The following is a 23,682-nucleotide window of genomic DNA, read 5'->3' as shown; positions in this document are numbered from 1 at the left end:
ACGGTCCCAGCAACTTTCTATCCCTGCATGACTCTGATCAGACTTTAAATTCGTGAGCAGCAGACTGAGATTGGTCACAAGTATGTGGCATCTGTGACTGGCAGCCTCACTCGAGAAGAGTCAGGGCAAGAAGGGTGTAGGTGGAGGGAGGAAGTTGTCCAAAAAGAAAGAGAAGGTGCGGTTACCTCAAGAAGCAAGGATGGGATGCTGGTAGACCAAGCCACCTGGTGTCCTGCACAGGCCTATATCATCATTATCTTTTGTTCTGTTGAGTTTTCCCCCCTTTTTTGCCTCTCACTACCTACACTGCCAATCCCTTGATATCAGTGCCTGTGATTCCCCAGGACACACATAGCCTTGTTGTCCCAGAAACTTAGTGGAAGCTCCCTAAGGATTCATAGAATGAAACAGGGTCTTTGCAGGAAAAAGAGTGAACAGAACAGGCCCGAGGCTGTGGCCTTTAGAAAGCTCTGTTTGCCAGGTTGGTCTCCAAGCTGGCGTCTGGGAACTTGACTTTCAGAATGCTTCAACCTGGTAAGGTTGATTTTCTGGGTCTGGATTGTTCATACAGTGTGATTTATGGTTGCTTTCCTTCTAAGAGAATAATTCTGGATAATTCCTGGCAGAGAAATCTATGTGGCTAGCCCCCAATAAACGACTTAAGTTGTGAGTCTCAAACAGGCTACTCTGGGCCTGTATTACAAATGTGTGGTTGCATTGTTGCTGCTGGAGGGAGAGAGCAGCCTGTGTGAGCCCCCGCCCCCAGGAGGGAGAGCACACAGGGCCTGGGCAGGGATTCCTCCCGCGCCTCCTCCCCTTACTGAGATGCCCACACATCCTGTGTCCCTATTGGACAGTAGCCATGCGGACAGTGAGGTGCTGAGTCCCGTGAGGGCATCCGGTGAATCACTGGGGGTGCGGATGGTCTTAAGCACCCCCAAAACGGTACCAGACCTTTCAAGCAGGGTCCACAGTTTACACGGCACTTTTACAACACCCTCACGTTCAACTTTTGAACTGTCGAGTGAGGGAGGTAATGCTCTTGCTTTAGAGATTAGGACCCTAAAGCTCAGAGAGGGCATGGGTTTTGGCCAAGGATGCAGAGCCAGTAAAGGGAGGGACGGTGGTGTGAACCTGTGTATGTGCCTGGCTCCACAGTCACACTAGAGCATCCTCCCCTACAGGGAGGAGGAGGGCTACCCCGCGACGATAACCTTCTAGTGCTCAGGACCACTTCACTCTGAGCCTCGAAAGGGGGACAGTTCCTTTGGGCCCAGCCAGTGGGTGACTCAGCTCCTCTTGTCAGTAGTAGAGCTGATACTTGCATCTGTGCCCGTTTGACTCTGGAGCCCCCGAGTTCAGAACCGTTACCATTTCTTGGCCACGTGGCCTCCGACGTCCCACTCCCTTGCTCCAAGCGTCTAACCCTTCATTCGTAAAATGGCATTAACAGGCATCTAACTGATTGTGAGAGGAATACAGGCACCCGCTCTAAAGTGCCTAGTAGAAAGCCATCAGTCACTGCTTCCTCTCTCTTCCTCACGCCCCTGTGTGAGGCCCACCACTGTCTCTGCCTGTTTCCCCTCCTTAAAATGACGGGGCTGATTTCAGGGCTGTCAGAGTCCTTCTGGGGCTGGCATCATATATCAAAGAATGAGCAGCCTTTTAAAATCCCACCAGCGCTGATCATAAGTGGCAGGTCAAACCTACCTCCGCCACTTAGAAACATGGCTGTGTACATGTTGTGCAAAGGCAGTGAGGCGGAAACATGCTCCAGCCTCTCCCAGACAGGGGTCCTGGAGGAAGACAGGTCAGAGCGCCGGAACGTTCCTTGTTTCACGAAGGCAAGGGCAGAGGGGAAAGGGAGGGCAGAGGATTTACACATGGGGTTGGATTCTCTACAGCCAGGGTCATCAGTGTGTTCTTACAGAGCTCAGTGGATTGCTTTTGTAGAGCTTGGTGGACAAAAGTGAAGAATGCCTCGTCAGGAGGCGATAGGGAGTGGTGGGGACTGGGGCAAACTTCAGACCCCGTGCCGAGCCTTGGAGAGGGAGCCTCCCAGCTCCAACTGTTTCTGCCAGATGGGAAGGCAGCGATGGTACTGCCAGATGGTCTCTCTCTTCTTTAAGAGAAGCCAGAATTTAAAGTAAAATATTTCCATTTTTAAGTGTTAGCTTGAATTTTCCTGAAGATCTCTGTGAGTGCATTAGAACTCTACAAGTGGCTGAACTGGCCCGTAGTCTATTTGTTTGCAATCTCTGACAGGCCTCATTTGCAGCATCTTTGTCACTAAATCCTGAAGAATTTGTGACTACAGTTTGCCCCTGCATCTTCTAAGATGGTCATTTCCAGAGGCATGAGAGGATGATTTTGAAGAAAAGCCAGCATCATTGAAGTTTTAATTATTATTCCCCCCAAATCCAGTGTCTTTTCATCCCCTTTTACTTTTGTTCAAGGATGTCCCTCCTCAAAATAACAGCTACCCGGACAACTCCTATTAAGCCTTCAAACCCAACTCAAATGCCCACTCCTCTGTGAAGCCTTTACTGATTATCACCCTCTTTTCCCAAGGATTTTAATTCCTTGCCGAAACTCTGCATCCCCACCACTCTCATCTCATGTATTAATGAGAGCCTCTTCTTAATGAGGGACTATTTGCAGTGGAATATGCATTACAGTGGGCAGGGTTTCTGGAAACCCACTAGATATAGGGCAACACTGGGCTAACAACGCTGGGGAACGGTCACCCCTGAGCTCTGAAGCTGCAAAGGAAGGAGCGGGCCCAGCACTCACAGCGGACAGAACGATATAGGGTTCCCTGAGAGTCTTAGATCCTAGGGACGCTATCAGGGGAGCCTGGAGAACGAACCCCCAGCCTCGCTTTCCTCCTGCAGTCCTGCGTCTTGTTGGAGCCTTCCGTTGGCGGAACACAGCTGGCAGCAAGAGACAAGGGGGCTGCTGATGTAGTCCATAAGGGCTGGCTCTGGAGGCAGAGCGGGCTGAAGTGTAGAGGGCAAGTAGAAGATGCCCAGCTCCCGCCCTCCTTGCTTGGGCCTCTCCATGGCTCTGTGTTTCTGGTCCCCCAGAGACTGGAGACTGCCAGCCGACAATCATAGCTGCAGCCCCCAACGCCGGCACACGGTAGGTGCAACGAGCTCTAGAAATCACTTAGCGCGTCGTATAGCACCTGGGGAAGCAAGGGTAGTGATGAAGGGTTATCTTTAGATTGTGCATAGGTGCCAGGTAATCATGAATTATTTCACCAGCTGTTTCGTGATGCACAAAGCGAAATCTACTTTATCGGCACCTACTGTGTGAGGTATCACCTCTGACCTCCAGGAACTCGTAGCTTAAACGGGCAACACTTGGACCATGAAAATTAGCATTCATTCCAAATTTTCCCTGTCTGGCTGCCAAAGGACACTGGTTTTGCTACGATGCTCAGAGATGTTATCTCAGAAAAGCCCATTATCAAGTATAAGGGCCTATGGATTAAGCAAATACCTTTCCTGCAGGACTTGTCTGAGCCTTTAACATACCCCCGTGTGATGTGAGTCTCCTGAAGAGTATCATAGCAGGAAACTTTGCCCAGAATTATTTGGTCACCGGATCTTTTTCCCCAAGGAGCTTCTCGTAAATCCGTTTTGTTGAAATATACTCTGGAAAACGTGGATCTTCTTGAACCGGTTCATTTTACAGATGGGAAAACTGAGGCTCCGAAGCAGCCGTCACCCACCAGTCTCGCGGGGAGCACAGTTTGCATATGGATGCAGGTGTCGAACTTGCATCCTTGTTGCCTTCTTTCTCCACAGTATGGTCAGCTCTTTCTTGGTGGGAGTCTCCCCCAAACTGGGACTGGGAATTGGATGGGAAGTAGTAGTTGGTCCTTTTTGCTGAACAGCCAGTGGGCCTCTGGCTGTGGCTGTCACGGAACCCTGGGCCCCTGACTGATGGGTCTGACCCGTTGTGAGACATCGTTGCCATGAAGAAGCTCGTGGGGTCGTGGGAGAGAGGAGATGACAGTGGGTGAGGGGTGGAGAGGCTGGTTGAGCACCACTCTCCCGTGGGCGACCTTTCCCTGCCTCTCGTGGCCGAGTCCCCCGACCATCAGCACCAGGCAGGGAGCCCCGTTCTCGACAGGACAGCCAGAGTGGGTTTAAAAGACAGCAAGCCTGACAACAGCTCTCTGATGCCAGAAGCTGTCTAGTGGCTTCTTTGTGCTTCAAGACAGTCTGTTTCTTTCTCTCTTTTTAAATTTTTATTTTGTATTGGCGTATAATTGATTTGCAATCATGTGTTAATTTCAGGTGTACAGCAAAGGGATTCAGTTATACACATCCAGGAATCTATTCCTTTGCAAATCCTTTTCCCTTTTAGGTTAAGACAGTATTTCTTTTTGTTCATAATGGCAATTTTTATTTTAGAAATAGTGCATAATGAAGGAAGAAAAGACCAAATGGAGAAAGAAAAATAAGACAGTATTTCTTCTCAGAGATCTTACCTTTCTCTTTGGCCTCATCGGGTGGCACTGCCTGCCTCCTTGACCCTCCCCACCGCACCCACTGAGTTCCGGCCAGTATACACAGAATCGAGCTCCCCAGGCTCACCGCTCGGCTGCCCACGCACTCCGCCTTGTTCTGTTTTACCGAGGGCTCTCTCACCATCTGATTCCTCGGCCAGCTTCAGCTACAAGAGATGGGGTGGTGGCCGGTGAATGCATGGGGACCAAACCCGGCTTTGTCACTTCTTAGCTGTGCCGTTTTGGAAAAATGACCTAGTCTCTCTGAGCCTCAGCTTTCTTATCCCTAAGAGGAGGATAATAATACTCCTTGCCTCGAAAAATATTTTAAGCATTAAATGGAATAATAGGCAGGAGGACTTCCCTGGTGGCTCAGAGGTTAAAGCGTCTGCCTGGAATGCTGGAGACCCAGGTTCGATCCCTGGGTGGGAAAGATCCCCTGGAGAAGGGAATGGCAACCCACTCCAGTACTCTTGCTTGGAGAATCCCATGGAGGGAGGAGCCTGGTTGGCTACAGTCCATGGGGTCACAAAGAGTCAGACACGACTGAGCGACTTCACTTTCACATGTCACATGGTAGGTACTCAAAAAGTGGTGGTTATGATTATTCTCCCTTCAAATTTCGATTTAGAGGCCGATACTCTGGGAAAGCTCTGATTTTCCCCAATACATACACAGAGACACATACACACAGACACATACACACAGTCCTTCTTATATCTCCCTAAGGTGCCTATACTTTCTCCAGCTCTGCATTTATCTCATGGTAAAGCAATTATCTGGGCTTCTCTAGGGGCTCAGTGGTGAACACGCCTGCCAATGCAAGAGATAGAGGCTCGATCCTGGGTCAGGAAAGTCCCCTGGAGAAGGGAATGGCAACCCACTCCAGTATTCTCGCCTGGGAAATCCCATGGACAGAGGAGCCTGGCAGGCTACAGTCCATGGGGTCGCAAAGAGTTGGACATGACTTAGCAACTAAACAACAGCAAAGCAATTGTCTGCTTACCTTACCATCCCTCTGCCTCCTGCAATCATCAGCTCCAGGCAGGCAGGAATCGGACCTTGTTGCATTCCCCAGCACCTAGGATAATGCTAGACTCAGAGTCAATACATCTGACCCAGCCAAAACTATTTCTATTACTTACTTCTGTGTTAGAGGGGAAAAAGAGCCAGTGTCGGAGCAGGTGCTGAGTACCAGACTCAGGGAGGAGATACTAGTATTTGCCCAAAGTCACCAAGCTGGTCAATGACAAAGGCAGAACTGACTCAAGACTCACAAGTCTTGTCTGGGACATTTTCCATTACTACTGAGGCCATCCAAAAGGATCCCAGCTCCCATGACTCCTGAAAACTCAAGATTGGAATGCTCCCTCTAATTTTTGAAAGGGATAAGGAAAAGTTTACTTTGTGTTTTGTGTGTTTTTGGCTCAAAACCCCAAGCAAGCATTCTGTTTCCTGAAAGACACTGGGTCCATGTCCTTTTCAGCATAGCCGCAAAGGTCGCCTTGCTGAATCGTGGTCACTGATGACTTCTTTTAAAGAGAATGAGCAGGGGAATGTGCTGCCAAGTAAAACTACTCCCTGAGGAAACAGGGGTGGGATCTGGGAGAGTCCCCGGGCTCAGATTTCCCCCCAGTGAGCTGCGGCTGTCTCTGGCTTCCGCTGTGAATTGTTGTCTTTCAGGCAGCCCAGCCCGGGACTGGGGCCAAGGGATGGCCTTGGCTCTGTCCAAGGCAAGTGTCCTTTGTTCTCTTAGGTTCCACCCTTCCCTGGGAGCAGCTGCAGGGGCCTCTGAATGGGTGACCTCATTTTAGCACAGAGATTATTCATCGCACTTAGAACAGCAGAGTGGGCTTAGAGATCGATCCTGGCCACCTCTTTACCTGTAGAAAAACTAAGGCCGGGAGATAGAGAGTAATTGGAAAGGTGTTACTCAGTGGCAGATCTTGAATCTATCCACCTTCCTATGGCACCTGGATATTCTTGCTAGCTATTTCTGGATATCTTCTGGCTGATGAGATGGTCAGATTGCAATGGATTTGAAATAGCCACACAAAACATGGCAGCGTTCCCACTTAGCAATGGTAGGTTCCCTCGTGAAACCCTTCAGTGGCCCACGATGCAAAAATTAGAACATGGAAGATAAGTATGTTAGCTAAGGTTTGTTGCCTAGCTACCAGAAGCCTTCCCAAATGCTTTCTGTTCGTGGCCTTGCTCACCATTCCCAGTGACCCAGAGGGGAGGCATCACCCTTTTACAGATGAACGAACTGGTCATGAGAGAGGCTGAGAGACTTGCCCAGGGTCACGCAGCTGAGATGCGACAGAACCAGGACATGATCCTGATTGCATGACGTGTTTTTCTGACACCACAGCTCATGCACCTAAATGTTAGGCTATCCTGCCTCTTGTTCTTCAGACACTGGGTGGGGACCAGTCTGTGCAAGGCACTGGGCTAGATGCTAAAGAGTCACAGATGATCGACACACAGCTCCTGTCCTTGAGGAGCTTACCTTCATGTAGGAAGGAAGGACAGAAGCAGATAATTACTAAATTATTTATTAGTAATTAGTTGTGATCAGAGCTAAACATGGGGGCTAAATGTTCCCTTGTGTTGGCTGACTTTTTTTCAAAGTGCTTACAGCATTCTATCTCTGCTCTTACTTGGACCCATCAAAAAAAACCCAACATAGGTATTATCTGCCTTTGACAGCTGTGGATGCTGAAGCCAAGAAAGGACTGGTTTGGCTAACAGACCAAGTTGGTGTCCTGCCCAAGTCCACAGTATCCAGCTCAGGCTCATTCTCCACTAGACAATAGGGAACCTCCAAATAGGCTCCTGGTGGCCAGAATTAATTCAAATGCTGAGGATTAGGAAAAGCTTCAGTGGAGAGAAATTACTCCATTTATACTGTTCATTTGTGGGTCCTCCTTAGTTTTAAAGAAGGATATATAAGATTACGTGCCTGACATCAGTAGAAGTGTGGTCAAGTCATCAGTGGTCCTTATTGTGGTCCTATGACTTGTCACAGTTGGGACCTGTCCTCAGTCCTCACTTCTTGGCCCAGACGTAAAACTTTTGGAGTTGTAATCTTAGTGGCCTAACCCATGAGTCTGCCGAAGTGCTCTGTAAGTTCTACTTTCTCTCTCTCTCTTATCTCCTTCCCAGTCCCTCTCACACACAGACCTGTTTTCTGAATAATGAAGGATACGGAACAATCTGCAGCCTCAATCTCACTGCTATTTCTTGTGGAAATGAGTTTTCACCTTAATGAACTGTTCAGGAACTGGACACATGCCTCCTGCTGTGATCAGAGCAAAGAATTAGTCCTGAAGATAAAGAATGAGAGTGTGGGGTGGGGGGAATGACTTGTGGAACTATAAGTGAATAAGAAAGCATCCAGACTTCCACTGAATGTGCTGTTTAACTCACTGCAAGACTGATGGCAGTCATGCTAGAATGAAGTTGGCAGAATGTTGCTCTGACACAGAGGTGCTCAGTTCTTTAAAAATTCCTGTCACTGTCCAAGGTCCTGACTGAACTGTCATAGCATCCAGATAGTTGGCCATTTCCAAGGACGTCTCTGTTCGAGGTTGCTCATGGAGCATTGTCCTGATCTGAGAGTACATTTAAGGGGCCATGGTTGAAAACCCGTAAGAAGACAAAGATCAAGGTTGCAAACCTATTACTGATTCTGGTTCAGTTCAGTTCAATCGCTCAGTCGTGTCCGACTCTTTGCGACCCCAAGGACTGCAGCACGCCAGGCTTCCCTGTCCATCACCAACTCCCAGAGTTTACTCAAACTCATGTCCATTGAGTCGGTGATGCCATCCAACCATCTCATCCTCTATTGTCCCCTTCTCCTCCCGCCCTCAATTTTTCCCAGCATCAGGGTCTTTTCAAATGATTCGGTTCTCCACATCAGGTGGCCAAAGTATTGGAGTTTCAGCTTCAGCATCAGTCCTTCCAATGAACACCCAGGACTGATTTCCTTTAGGATTGACTGGTTGGATCTCCTTGCAGTCCAAGGGACTCAAGAGTCTTCTCTAACATCACAGTTCAAAAGCATCATTCTTCAGCACTCAGCTTTCTTTATAGTCCAACTCTCACATCCATACATGACTACTGGAAAAACCTTAGCTTTGACTAGATGGACCTTTGTTAATAATGTCTCTGCTTTTTAATATGCTGTCTAGGTTGGTCATAACTTTCCTTCCAAGAAGTAAGCGCCTTTTAATTTCAAGGCTGCAGTCACCATCTGCAGTGATTTTGGAGCCCAAAAAAATAAAGTCTGTCACTGTTTCCATTGTTTCCCCATCTACTTGCCATGAAGTGATGGGACCAGATGCCATGATTAGTTTTCTGAATATTGAGTTTTAAGCCAACTTTTTCACTCTCTTCTTTCACTTTCCTCAAGATGTCAGGCAATTCTCTCAACCTCTCAGATCTCTAATCTGTGGAGGAAAATGCTTGTGCTGGCCACTTCACAGAGATATTCAAAAGATTTAGTATCATTCAGTGTATTTCAGAGTCTGGTTTTGTGCCCTGAAAATATGATGATGATGACAATAGTGATGATAATTATATTAAACTTGCAATAAAATTGAAGATATGCCACAGACATTGTGCTAATTTACGTATATGGATTCTTCTAATTGTCATAAGATTCCCTCATATTATTAGACTGTGTTATGCTCATTTTGTAGATGAGGAACCCACAACACAGAGGGTTTAAGTCATTTATCCCAGTTCACGCAGCTAAATGGAGTGGAAACTAAGACACGTGGAAAATACATCTTACTGTGAAGGAAAGAATAAGGTGCGGGTATGGATTGTGCATTCCCTTGAGATCCTCAGAACTCCGCAGGATGGAGTCTGGACTTCCATCCCCTCAGAAGGGAAATTTCACAGCTATCCCCAAGAGCAGCTTCCACTGGACAAAAGGAAATGGTTCTGAAACATTGGTGATCCATCCAAAACAGTGGTTCCAATATGTCACCACTGTGCCTTGAAACCTCAGTGGCAGCATCCCCATTGCTTGTAGGACCGTGCCCAAGCACTTGAGCTTGGCGTCAAAGCCCACTCACCATCAGGCTTTCCCGTCTCGCTGTTCCCTTTCTCCCACAGCCAACACTCAGGCCACCCCACGCTTCTGCCTGTTCTCTGAGTATGTCAGGACTTGCCAGCCTCAAAGTCTTGACTTGTTGGGGGAAAGCGCCCTCCCTCATCTAACAGGATAACTTCTATTCAGTCTTTAAGACCCTACTTAAATGTTTCCTCCTCAGGAAGCCTTGCCTGATTTCCCTTTCCCCTCTTTGCTTCTGGGTCACTTGTACTTCTTTATCCTATAAGATCTAAGGTAGACTTTAACTATTGTCAGGAATGTCTATCTTTTCTCCCTGCTGTCAGTGCTATTTCAAGGCCAGAGGTGGCTCATTTTCATCTCTCTATCCACAAAACTTAACTCAGGGCTTGCCATTTACATTGTGGATGTGAAAGGATGAATGCGGCTTCTCCCAGAAGAAAGAGAACGGAGGCTTCCGAGCTAATTCCCTCAAGGGAATAAAAAGGCTAAAAATAGCCCTGTAGATTCCAAGTTAAAAGTCTGTGCTCAGCAGTTAAAGTCTAAGCACAGAACAGCAGAAAGAGCTAGAGCTTAAAAGTCAGGTGGTTTCAGGATTGCAGCCTTTCTCTACATGTTCCTGCTCTAACCTGGAAAAGTCCCTTCTTTTCCCTAACTTCAGTTTCCTCATCTAGAAAACTAAAAGGATTTTATTCTACATGGTGGTATCACTACAGAGGTTAAATAAGAAGATGGAAATAACCCATTTCCATCAACGGAATGAATATAATGGAATATTATGCAGCTGTGAAAATGAATCAACTGTAGCTACATGAATTAATTGGGCTTCCCTGATGGCTCAGATGGTAAAGAATCCACCTGTGATGTGGGAGACGCAGATTCAATGCCTGGGTCAGGAAGATCCCCTGGAAAAAGGAATGGCTACACATTCCAGTATTCTTGCCTGGAGAATCCCAAGGACAGAGGAGCCTGGTGGGCTGCAGTCCGTGGGGTTGCAAAAGTCAGACACGACTGAGCGATTCACACTTGCACTTTAACTCCACATGAATTAATGTCTGTGAAACACAGAAAGTTAGTATGGAGCCAGACAAGTAAATCCCACAAAAATCTATAGCACACGAGACCATGTATATAAAGTTCAAAACCCAGCAAAACGAAACACTGTCGAGAGACAGGATAGCTCATTAAGGACTTTGGGGCCAACAGCAGGTTCCGAAGCAGATGCTCCCTTCTCTCAGCTGCGTGGCCCTCGTGAAGTAACGCACCTCTCTACATCTACAGAATGAGAAGGACAGCACCGGCCCCCACCTCAAACCGGTCTTGTGAAGATGAAAGGAATTAATGTATATCAAGTGCTTAGAAGGGTGCCTACCGCAGGGCAAGCGCCCATAAACAGAGCTCCGGTTATATTTTTGTCTTTGCCATTACCACTGTCTCTATCATCATTTAGGAACATGCACAGGATGGCGAAACAACACAGAAAGCAAGGAAACGATTAACACGAAATTCAGAACAGTGGTTTCTTTCAGGAGCTGCTAAATTATTAATCCTGCTCCGTTTCATGAGCCAAGTGGTAAGGCCACAGCGATCCACACATTTAGTGCTCTTTAATTGTGTGTATAGATTCTCACTGTTTGGTGTGTATGGTATGTTTAACAATGAGAAGTTTCTAAAGACTAAATGGAATTAATTATTGAAGAGGATCAACACCTTTCTCCTCCTGCTCCCAGCTGAAATCTGGCCTTTCCTGCGGGCCTCTGGGTGATGTATTTGCCTTCACCAAGGAAGCCTCAACCTTCTGGAAAGGAACTGATCTGTTCCGCAGCTTCCCCCATCCATCATCCCCCAAGCAGTGTGTTTTACATTCATCTGCAGATGAAGATAAAAGGGTGGTGCATTGCCCTCTTCAAGATTGCTGGCAGGATAAGCGTGAAGAGGAAGGCTTTCATATCTTACCCTGTGCTTTGCAGCACTCACTCTTCAGCACAGAACTGAAGAATCTTGGCCTGCTTCTAAAGTTGCTATTTGAGAAGCAAAAATGCCCGAGGAAGAACAGAAGATTCTAAGCCCTGGAAAAGGCAACATCTCCAGGTTAAGATTTTAGCACCGATGATCACATCATGTGAGCAGTCTGATATTTCAGGGGTTCACCCAGCAGGCTTGGTGGCTGTGTGTCCACCACGGCTTTTGAATTCAAAAGCTTTATAAAAATAATAACGGCAGTAGTCAATTAAGTCCTTGCTGAGCACCAGGCTCTCAGCCAAGCATCCTGTGTGCGTGATTTCCTGTAATCCCCACAACAGCTTTCTGGGGAATGCACGTCTATCCCTGTCTTATAATTATACAGAGGGCCAGGGAGGTGAAGCCACTTGCTCAAGGTCATACGGTGAATGGGGGCAAACAAGGTCATCTCCTTTATACTCAGGGTCTCCTTGATTGCCGCACACTTCTGAGAGAGAAGGGGCATTCCTATAACTGTTTGGCAAATAAGTCAACAGAGTCCCAGAAAGATGAACTGTCCAGCCCAACATAATGCAGTTAGGAAGAAACAGGATCCCATCTGAGCCCCACCTGACTCCTGAATGGAAAGGCTTGACCCACTCCCCACCCTGCCTTCCTTCTCCATAAATAGCAAAGACGACTTTCTTATGAACACAAATGCCACTCTACAACACACTCAGAGACTCAGTGGGGAAAATCACTGCCTTCCACACAGGCTTTGGGCAGAATTGCCTTGAATGTCCTGGACCACAAAAAGGACGGAATCAGAGCCATAGGGGACAGGAAGATATCAGAGCGTATGAAGTTGAGTCTGAAAGGGCAGTGAGCAGGCAGTTTGCAGCTGCAGAAGTGGGGAAGGTCACAGGCATCTCTGAGGAAACTATGTGCAGGAAAGATGTGACAGAGAGGCAGGGGCGACAGAATGGATGAAGCAAGAGCAGTCATGAGATGCTGTAGACACGAAATCTTGGGACGAGCGGGGTGCCTTAGCATCCAAATGGTGGGTGCTGTAAGGTGGCCACGGGTCCCAGTTGGTCCCCCCATTTTTGCTATCCATCCATCCATCATCTGTCTACCCATCCATTCATATCCACCCATCCGTCCATTTGTCTACCCATCCATTCATATTCATCCATCCATCTGTCTACCCATCCATCCACCCATCCATCCATCCATCATCTGTCTACCCATCCATTCATATTCATCCATCCATTTGTCTACCCATTCATCCATCCATCTTTCCATCCATTTGTCCATCCATCCACCCATCCATCCATCATCTGTCTACCCATCCATTCATATTCATCCATCCATCCATCTGCCCACCCATCCATCCATCATCTGTCTACACATCCTCATATTCATCCATCCATTTGTCTACCCATCTATCCGTCCATCTTTCCATCCATCCACCCATCCATCCACCCATCCATCCATCCATCCATAATCTGTCTACCCATCCATTCATATTCATCCGTCCATTTGTCCATCCATCCATCCATCCACCCCCACCAAAACACCATGCATCTACCTCTTCATTCATCCGTCCATCCACCTATCCATCCCCTCAGAAAGTGAGCTCCTTATGAGTAGGAACGTCACTTGTCCTGCTCACCACTGTATCCTCAGCATCTGGAAGGGTTCCTAGCGCAGAGTAGGCATTTAATAGCAGGCATTAATTACTACTTGTTGAGTAAATGAATAAACCCTTCCACTGGGCTAACATTTGCTGAGTGCCCACCAGCCACCCTGAGGAGAGCTGATTTTCCCCTTGGAGCTGATATTCTAGTGGGAAGAAATAGACAGTAAAGAAAACAAATTGATAAATATATATCACATCATATAAATTCAACTGGCCAAGTAGTGTGTTTCAGTGTGATTTCCCCTAAAAGAAGTCTGAGTAGGGGATTCAAGGGGAGGTCATGTATTTAGGAGGTAGTCCTAGAATGTACCATCAAGGAAGGGGAAAATTGAGATAAGGAAAGGAAGAAACCCAATAAATAACACGTTCATGAGTAAGTTTTGCTGCGAGCAACTGGGGTTCAGTCCTGCAAAGAACACTGTTCGTATTTGCCCACTCAGAGGCAAGGTAGCTGGAATATCTTCCACCAAGTCCTACCTCTCGTGGCAGGGTATGGATGGGTGGGCATGTATTGGATGGGTGTGGATGGAGGCAGTATTTTGTTATATAGTCAGGGAAGATCTCTCTGATAAAGTAAGCTTTGAGAAGAGACCGAAGGAAGTGAAAGAGTGAGCTGTGCACGTGTCTTGGGAAAGAACATCCCAGGAAGCAGTAAGTCATGCACAAAGGCCCTGGGTCTGGGCTGTGCCCAGATGTGCAAGGAAAGTAAGAAGGTTCTGTGCTGGGGTGGAGTGGCCAAGGACAGGAGCCGTGGAGGAGGCCAGATCACGCAGGAGCTTTGTAGTCGCTGGTAAGAATTTCCACTTTGACTCCAAGTGAGATAGGAAATCACTGGAGAATTTTGAGGGCAGAAGTCAGGATTAGCTTTCGTTTTAAAAGGCTGCTTTTGGCTGCCGTGTGAAGAGTAAGTACAGGGGCAGGGAGGACCATGGCAAGGCTACTGCAATACTGCAGCTACTGTATCTGAAAGTTGCTAAAAATCTCAAAGGTCTCCCAAGGGAAGAATATTTCACTATTTCAGGTGATGAATGGTAACCCATCTTATTGTGGTAATCATTCCATGTATATCTCAAATCATTATGCTGTGCACATTAACCTTACACAATGCTGTGTCAATGATACCTCAGTAAAAATGAGGACAAGATAATCCAGGGTATATATCATGATGGCTTGGGTCAGGATAATGACAGCGGAGGTTTTAAGAAGCCATCGGACTCTAGATTATTCAGAAGGTCGGTATTTCCTGACAGATGACATGTGGGGGGTGAGGGAAAGGAAGCAATGAAATTGACTCCCAGCAGCTGGAAGGACAGAGGTGTCATCTGTGTGATGTTGGGAGGATAGCGTGGCCGCCTTAGGTTGAACGCCTGTTAGACACCCAGTGTGTCCTCCGCAGGATTGTCTGGGCTTGGAGGCACAGAGGCTGGGGATGTGTGCTTGACGTGGGGAGTCGGCAGAGGACAGCTTGTATGTGAAGCTCAGAGGTTGGATGAGATTCTGCAGAAGAGAATCCCGAGGCCCGAGATGCCCCATTGGGCAGGCAGTGAAGAGGAGCTTGGAAAGAGGTGGGAAGGATGAGATGGGAAGGAGAAGCCAGGGCGGAGGCCGGAAAACCAGGAGCACGTGTGTTCCAGAACCCAAGTCAAGAATGTGTTTCTAGACAAGGCAACAGCCAACGGTAGCAAGTGCCACTGACAGCTCCAAGAAGACAAATGTTAAAGCTGGCCCATCGGACGTGGCAAAATGGAGCTCAGCGGTGACCTTGCCCGGGCTAGCTTCAGGGCAGCCCGATTGGACTGGACTCAGGGGAGAATGGAAGAAGAATTAGAGCAGTATGGACAACTCTTTTGAGTAATTTTGTGTGTGTGTGTGTAAAGGGAACAACAGATGTGGCTGGAGTGGGATGAGGATTCAAGGGAAGTTTCTTTTTTGTTATTTTTGTTTGTTTGAGCTGTTAGAGCAAGTTTGCTCACTGACGGGAATGACCCTGTAGAAACAGAAAAACTGATGATGATGATCCCAGAGAGAAAGGGATCAGCTGCTGGGGTGAAGTGTTCACACAGGTACAAAGGGGGGGGTAATGCAAGGTGCCGGGGCAGGGGCTGCAGCTCAGACAGGCCTCCCTGGGCACAGGATGGGAGAAGGAGCCCAGGTTCACCTGGAGAAGCTTGGCAGGTGTGGAGCACAGCGCCGGGGGACCACTTCCTGCTGATGTTGGGGAAGGGATGTGAGGTTATTAGCTGCAACTGAGGGGAAGGCTGCAGGGCTGGAAACAGAGCTGGGAGAGTTGTGCGGCAGCCAGGATCAAGGAAATGCCACGGGACGGCGAATCAGCAGCAAGAATTTAAAGTGGAAATATGGCAGCAGCCATGTGGGCCTGTGGAGCAACAGGTATGGAAAAGTCAGGATGCGTGGAGGTTTTTTTTCTTTATTTTGGGCTGTGCTGGGTCTCCCCTGCTGTGCAGGCTTTCTCTAGCTGTAGTGAGCGGGGCTACCCTCTAGTTGCATTGCACAGGCTTCTCACTGCAGTGGTTTCTCTTGTTGTGGAGTTCGGGCTCTAGGGCGAGCAGGCTTCAGTATTTTCATCATGTGGGCTGAGAAGCTGTGGCTCCCAGGCTCTAGAGCACAGGGCTGAATAGTTGTGGTGCATGGGCTTAGTTGCGCTGCAGTGTGTGAGATCTTCCTGGATCAGGGGTCGAACCCGAGTCTCCTGCATTGGCAGGTGGATTCTTTACCACTGAGCCACCAGAGAAGCCCCAGGACCCATCTTTAACCTGGGCTGTGGCTTCGCTAGGTGAGCAGGAAGGAGGTGGAAGGTTGACAACAAGAAACTCGAATGCAAAGAAGTGATTACAACAATGGGCCATCTCTCTCTCTGTCTCTCTCTCTCTCTGACACAAATACACATTTACACACCAAGATACCTTGAGGGGATGTGGGAGTAGGTCTTTGTAACTTCCAGAAACACCATAGAGCTGTCAGCTGTGTGAGAGCCCCCTCACTGTGAAGTGAGCTACACTGTGATCATAAAGTGACTGCTGTATCTGTTCTGGATCACTGTATCATATTCCCCCCATCAAACCAGAGAACAACAACTGTGAGCATTAGGCAAGGAGGAAGCGAGAACAGCCATGACAAAACCAGAAGTGTGTTGTCTGAGGTTGATCTCCACTCTTCCAATCCCTTTAAAACAAAACCTTTAAAACAAAGCGCCCAGGACTCTAGGGGTCATGAATGACTCTCTCTCTCTCTCTCCTCCTGCCCTGGAAAGACATAAATCTCAAGGGGGGCCATGCAGGGCAAGCAGGCTCTCACTGGCATCTAATTCAAGTCCAGGAAAATTGCTGGGGACTGGCAACAGGCAGGGAGCTTAATCCATCAGGGAGGTGGGGATGGCACAGACGATGGCGATCAGTACAGGTGGGAGCTTCGATCTCATTGGAAAGGACTCCTCATTATGTGATCCAACCCCTAGATAAAGGATTTTTTTTTTTTTAAGCACAAATAGCTTTTTCTGTGATAGTTGTTTCTTTTCTCGGGCGTCCCTGGGCAGAGAGCCAGAGGACAAAGGAAGGCGTCCCAGTGACCCAGCGATGCTGAGCTCTGCCTTTTCATAGCAGCCTGGGTTTCGGGGCTCACAACTACCCAGGACATGGGGACTGGGGCTGTAGGGGAGGGTAAAATACGAGCCAAGTGTAGCTCCTCCTGGGCCCAGCAGCAATCTCTCATCAATGGCTGTCGATTTACAACAGCCCTGTGCGAGGAAAGATGTTGTGGCTCAGTGGGAAAGACTGGGGGTTGATTAGCAATGTCTGCCCTGAGCATGGAAGTGGAGAGCAGTGGTCATGTGTCAGCCATCTGTGACCCAGGGTATTTTGTGGAAAACCCGTCAGTCCAGCAAGATGGGAGTGTGGCTCTAAGGTAATCGTGCAGCATGTCAGGTCCGTAGACTCTTGCCAGAAGAGAAATCTCAATCTCGCTTCCTCCACTTTATTACTCATGTGACCTGGGGCAAATGACTACACCTCTTGGAACTTCTTTTTCTTTCTTTTCTTGGTCTGCACAATGGCAAGAATAATGACCTCATTGATGGATCTGAGGAGAAAAAGACTATTTAAAGCCCTTTGTGAATTTCCATACAGGCATGAGGTGTTGTTAACACGGTTATAGTGATTTCTGTTGTTTCTAGTATTAGTTTTCAGTGTCTTGTCAACTATGGAGCAAGGACTCTGCTTGATGCCTTTCTATAAGTATTCTTGTTTATTTCTCATAATGACTCTGCAAGTTAGATATTCATCACCATCTCCATTTCACAGAGCAGGAAGCTGAGTCTCACAGAGGGGAGGTGACTGGCTCACTGCCCCACTGGCAGCGTGGATGGATCCAGGTTCTGAACCAGGCTGCAGAGACCTCTCAACCAATGGTTTCCATCTCCATTCTGTTGATCTCTTGGCACCAACCCAACTTCCTGGGTCCCGTGTCCCAGTTCCTTTGACGACCCCCCGTGTGTCCTGAGGATGCTACACCCTGACCTGGAATTCAATCTCCACATCCTAGAAAGAGACAGTGTAGACCCATGGCTTCCAGACTGTGTTCCTTGGAGCTTCAGAGGTCTGGAGAGCTTCCCTCAAAGGCTGAGGGATGCTAAGCCTGGCAGTGATGGAGATCCGCTTTCTTTCCCATGTCAGGATTCCAAGCATGCTTAAACTTGAAGAGGAATCCCGCTGCTTAGAAGTTTGGAAACCATCTCTTTAAATGATGGTGATTATCATTTATTCAACCTCACTATTATACGCCAAGCCTTTCACATACGCTATTCCCAGCCCTCAGTAATGAAACTTACGGCAGGCCTTATTATGCACATTTCTAAGAAGAGGAAACTGAGGTTCAGAGAGGCTCAGTCTCTGACTCGAGGTCACCTCGGTAGTGGCACCACATCAGGGGTTCCAATTCAGATGCGTCTTATTTTTTAAATAATTTTATTTTGGCTGTGCTGGGTCTTTGTCGCTGTGTGGACTTTTCTCTAGTTGCAGCAAGACGGGGCTGCTCTCCAGCTGTGTTGCACGGGATTCTCGTGGCGCTGGCTTCTCTTGTTGCCGAGTACGCGCTCTAGGCTCGTTTGCTCAGTAGGTGGAGCTCCTGGGCTCTAGAGCGCAGGATCAGTAGCTGTAGTGCATGCGCTTTGATGCCCTGCAGCACGTGGGATCTTCCCGGACCAGGGATCGAACCCCTGTCTCCTACATCGGCAGGCCGATTTTTTATCACCGAGCCACCAGGGGAGCCTTAAATCTGTTTGATTTTGAAGCTGGTGGCTAAACCTTCAGGCAGCTGGACCAGATCGCTTACTGGAGGCAGTTTGTAATCAGTTCATCGTTATTGTCAGAGAAGACATTTTCAGAGAGTAACAGCCCAGGCGATGGTGGCAAGGTCAGCTAAGCGGGTATTTGGATTCCTCACTGGTAGAACTCTATGGCTGACAAGGGCAGAGACCTATTTTAACAAGCAGTCTTCTCCTTTGAGATCCATCCAAGCAGAGGGAGCCTTCGTCGCAATGCAGAACCGAGAACAAGACTTCGCCAGCCGAGACCGCATGCCCAAAAAACTTTTTTAGTCTTGTGGGAGCATCGCTGGCAAATATAATTTGAAAATCTTTCTCCTTAACACGCTGCCTCCTGTCAAAGAATGGGATTCTCATGCATATTTCATCCTGTTTCTTTTTAATTAAAAGCTATTATATATTTATTTTTCAGCTGCTGTAGGGGAACGGAATGTAAGCATTCATTCAATAACCATTTATTATGTTCACTTACGTGCCAGCCCCAAGAAGGGCACTGGGAAATGCAAAATGATTAAGCCACAATCCCTCCCCTCAAGGAGGGGGATACAACCCAGATGAGGAGCAAAGAATAGATGTGTAAATAAATACGCATATAAAGGGGTGCCAAGTGCTGTGACAGAGGCTTATTCATTAGGGGGTATTTCTAACCAGTGCCCTCTGAGTCAAATTCAGTCCTTCAGCACATGTGCTGCTGCTGCTGCTAAGTCACTTTAGTCGTGTCCGACTCTGTACGACCCCATAGACGGCAGCCCACCAGGCTCCACTGTCCCTGGGATTCTCCAGGCAAGAACACTGGAGTGGGCTGCCATTTCCTTCTCCAGTGCATGAAAGTGAAAAGTGAAAGTGAAGTCACACAGTCATGTCTGACTCTTCACGACCCCATGGATGCAGCCTACCAGGCTCTTCTGTCCATGGGATTTTCCAGGCTAGAGTACTGGAGTGGGTTTCCATTGCCTTCTCCGTCAGTACATGTGGAAGCCCCCATAAAAAGTAAACTTGTGGCCAAGATTCATCTAGAGGTTTCGTATAAGAATCTAGATTACGGGACTTCCCTAGTGGTCTAGATTACAGGACTTCTCTCTGCTGGATAAGACTCTGTGCTCCCAATGCAGGGGGCCTGGGTTCAATCCCTGGTCAGGGAACTAAGACCCCACACACTGCAACTAAGCCTGTGTGCCACAATAAAGACCCAGCACAGACAGAATAAAAATTGTTTTAATCTAGATTTAAAGTTCCTCATGAAAAGTCCAGAGATCTGGTAACGCCAGGCCTGGAATTCGACACAGCAACATCCTGGAATTCGACACAGCGACATCAGCTGGAGTAGAGTGGTAGCCACCTTCCCCTGGAGGGACTCCTCTGCTCTGCCTCAGTCTCCACCACTCCCTATTACCCTCCACTTGGGCTGCTAGTCTCACGCATTGCCACCCCCTGGCCTCTGGAGGGTTTGAGTCTGTGGCTCTTTAGAAGGTGCTAAGATAGTAAGGCCTCGACTGGACGCTTCTTTGACTATTCCCTGGCTGTACATCCTGGTCTTTAACTCCAGCTCCTGGTGACCTTGAGGAGATCAGTTCTTCTCTCTAGACAAGAAAGAAAGAAAGGGAGGGAGAAAGAAAGGAAGGAAGAAGTGAGGAAGTAAGGATCTAATACATATCTAATATCTATTCAGATAGGTATCTATATAGCAAGACAGATGGATGGGTGGGTAGATAGACAGGTAAAGATAGAATAAAGAATAAACCTCTTTTTACAACTGTGTTTCTATGTAAAGTTTGAGTGTGGAAGATTTTCCTTGAAGCACCCAAATAATTCAAGAGGTGAGTAGAAAATAGCATTTTTATGCCAGTTAACCGACAAACAGATTGCTGCATGCTTGTCCGACTTCCCTTCTGGGTCTGCGTTTTCAGCCTGGAGACATGAACAGACGCAGCCTCGCTCTGCTCCAAGTGTTAAATAAGTTGCCTTCCATAGACTTGATCACGCTGTTGCAAGCACCATGGAATGTTCTTTGGCTTCACAAAGTGTGCCCTCAAAGCTTGCCTTTGATTTGCTTCCTGAGGCTTCAGAGCCTCCCGGCTTCCCCCGAGTTGCTCCTTTGATAAAAGCGTTCAGTCTCTCTGGTTTCCGTTTTGCCGGGCACAGAGGGAGCCTGTGGGGAGGCAGGTCCTGCTGGGAAATGATCAGCGCATTTCATCCCATGTGACCTGAATTCACAGCAGCTCTGGGCTCCTGGCTTTGTAGCTGGCAGATGGGGGGCTGTGAGGAAACCTGGGACCCCAGATGGGAAGGGGCACTGGAGGACATCTCCCCATACCACAGATTGGGAAACTGAGGACCAGAAAGGGGAGGAGCCTTCCCCAGTGTCCGAGGCTGTCCTCCTGAAACAAGACAGGCTTTATGTCTTTTCAGCATCTCTGTTTAGATGTTTTATGGGCCACGATGCTCGTTGATTTGGTTCTTTGTTGTTTTGTTTGTAGCCACAACTTCCTCAGCCAGTGCCTTAAAAGAGACAGGACATAGTAAAACAATTAAAAGCATGGCCTCTGTTCTCAAACTGCTGGAAGGCAAATCCTGGCTCCACCCAATTTCCTGCTGTGTAACCTAGGGCAAGTTACTCCACTGCTCTGTGATTCAGTCTTTGCATCTGTACAGTGAGGGTAATCATATATTGTTTTGAGGATTAAATAGGTCAATTTGTGTAAAGTGCCTAAAATCTAATAAAGCACTTTAAATGTGCTTGCTACTTTCATTATCTACCGATGCCATTATTTTTCCTAATACATCTTTTTTTAGCACTTACACTACATGTCTAATATGTCTGCATGAAAAGCATCTTTGTAAATTTGAAATAGACTTTATATATGTGTGTGTATCCTTTACCAGTGTCAATTATACTTCATCCAACCCAACACACATGCGTAGTTCTGCTAAGTGCAAGCACCAAATGCACGCACTACTAAGCTATAACGCTAGTAAGCACTACTAGTAGTACTAAGCGCCAGCTCAAGTACCAAGTGCTACTACTTGGGAGCACTACTGTGAATATTAAGTACTGCTACTTAGCAGCACTACTGCTACTAGTAAGCGATACTGTGGCTAAGCCCAGTACTACTGCATAGTACCACTACTTAGAAACATTACTGCTAGTACTAATCACGACTACTCGTAGTCACTACTGCTGCTAAGTGCGGGCACTGCCCTAAGCAAGCTGAACCGCTTTTCCTCTTCAGCTTTACCTCTCTAAAACCTCAATTTCCCTATCAGTAGAATGAGAATGACAACATACCTACCACCAGGACGGGTGGTGGGAAAAGAAGCTGTTCACGCAGGTCAAGGGTTCAGCAGAGGCATGCTCCCGGCCCCCACGCTCCAAATGATGGCTCTTGCACACTGTTCTGGACAACTGGCCTCGTCTGGCCCGGCTGCCAAAGCCTGAGGAGAGTCCAAGACCTCAGGCGTCCCAGCATGAGACCAAGAAGCTGCAGACGTCGGGGAGGAAGAGAACTAACATCTAAGTCCCTTCTACGCGCCAGGCCCTATACTGTGTACTCCTCGCAACAGCCTTGTCATTCCCATTTTAGAGATGGGAAAACTGAGGCTCAGAGAAGCACAGCAGCCTGTTCCATAACCCTGAGCCCAGCCCTGGTTTGATTCCGTAGGTCAGAGGTCATCAAGATTTTTCTGCAAAGGGCCAGGTAGTAAAATTTGTCAGCAACTAGTCACCTTTATCACTGTGCCACAGAGGCAGCTACTTATAATGCCCACATGAAATGACACGGATGTTTCCAATGGAATTTGAATCACTTTACTTGGCCCGCAGCCATAGTTTGTGATCCTGTGCTTCAGGCTACTTCCCCTAAGACTGTTAAACTATTTTTTTTTTCTTTTGTCCATGCCACACGGCTTGCAAGATCTCAGCTCCCAGACCAGGGACTGAATGTGGGCCATGGCAGTGAGAGCCCGGAATCCTTACCACTAGGTCACCAGAGAACTCCGAGTGACTGTTGTCCTTCTTTGTTGAGCTCGTGCTATGTGGGAGGCACTGTGCTGGTTCCCCAGGCTGTGTTTTCTGGTTTGGACATTCATCCCGTTTTTTTTCTTTTGGCACACAGCTTATGGGATCTTAATTCCCCAACAAGGGGTCGAACCTGGGCCCTTGGCAGTGAAAGCGCTGATTCCTAACCCTTGGACCACCAGGGAATCCCCATATTCTCCCCATCTTTGAGACGGGAAAAGCAGAGTCTCCTCAAAATCTGTGTATTGCACAAATCGACTCTCTGTCCAAAAAGACCGTGCAGCCTCCTTGTACCCATACCAGCAAGCCAGAACCCAGGGGAACTTCAGGGTGGGGAAATCTCTCATTTTCCTTCTGCATCTCATGGGTTTTCACATGTATCTCTGCAACAGAATCGAAGAAGCAGGCGTGTGCTTGCAAAGGTCACAGCATTCAAATAAAGGGCCTCGTGTGTCCTTCTCCAGAAAGCACGGGAACGCAGAAGGAGCCGGCATTGCTGTGCATTCGTCACCGACCCAGTTCCTGTGCTAGAGGAAAGCCCTGGGCCGGGGGGAGGTGGCTGGCGGGGAACTGATGTGCTGGGCCCCTAAGAGGGAGCCACGCACCCTGAGAAGCCTCTCTTGCCTGAAACAGACAGGAAGTGATGGTCAGCACCACTACCCGTGAGCAGTCAGGATGCTCCTTCCTCCTTGGAAATGCAGAGAGAAACTCTTAGGGCGCCTGCCAAGGGGCGCCTCCGCTCTGGAATGTCTCCCAACACAGTCACGGTGCATCCATTTCTACCATGACTGTGACCTTTTCAAGAATAACGCAAAGGCTCAGTCAGTCATTAACACCATAGTGTGAATTAGTTAGGGCTCAGAGCTGAGCAAGTGCTGGACTGGCAATCGAGAAACACGGCTTTGAAGCCGCTGCGGCTTCAGCCACCTCGTCGGTGACGTGGCCGTGGGCAAACTGCGTTTTCTCTGCAGAGCGTAGAAGCTGAATTAGATGAAGCTTACAAGTGGTCTGAGAACATGTGGAGCCTCAAGGCCTGTTTTTATCTCTGTTAAATTTTTTTTTAATGCTTAATTGGGATAATTAC

The 23,682-nt window shown here is 48.0% G+C and overlaps 1 non-coding gene across 1 annotated transcript; it reads left to right on the top strand.

Annotated features, from left to right (window-relative positions):
• Positions 1–4,880: 4,880 nt before the first annotated feature.
• Positions 4,881–4,952, top strand: TRNAS-GGA (transfer RNA serine (anticodon GGA)). The gene has a single exon. It is a non-coding gene; the product is annotated as a tRNA-Ser (tRNA).
• Positions 4,953–23,682: the final 18,730 nt, after the last annotated feature.

Source organism: Bos mutus, chromosome 17 (assembly GCF_027580195.1).
Source record: "Bos mutus isolate GX-2022 chromosome 17, NWIPB_WYAK_1.1, whole genome shotgun sequence".
Classification (NCBI taxonomy): domain Eukaryota; kingdom Metazoa; phylum Chordata; class Mammalia; order Artiodactyla; family Bovidae; genus Bos; species Bos mutus.
Note: the sequence above shows the minus strand (reverse complement) of the source record. Positions and strands in the feature narration are given on the sequence as shown.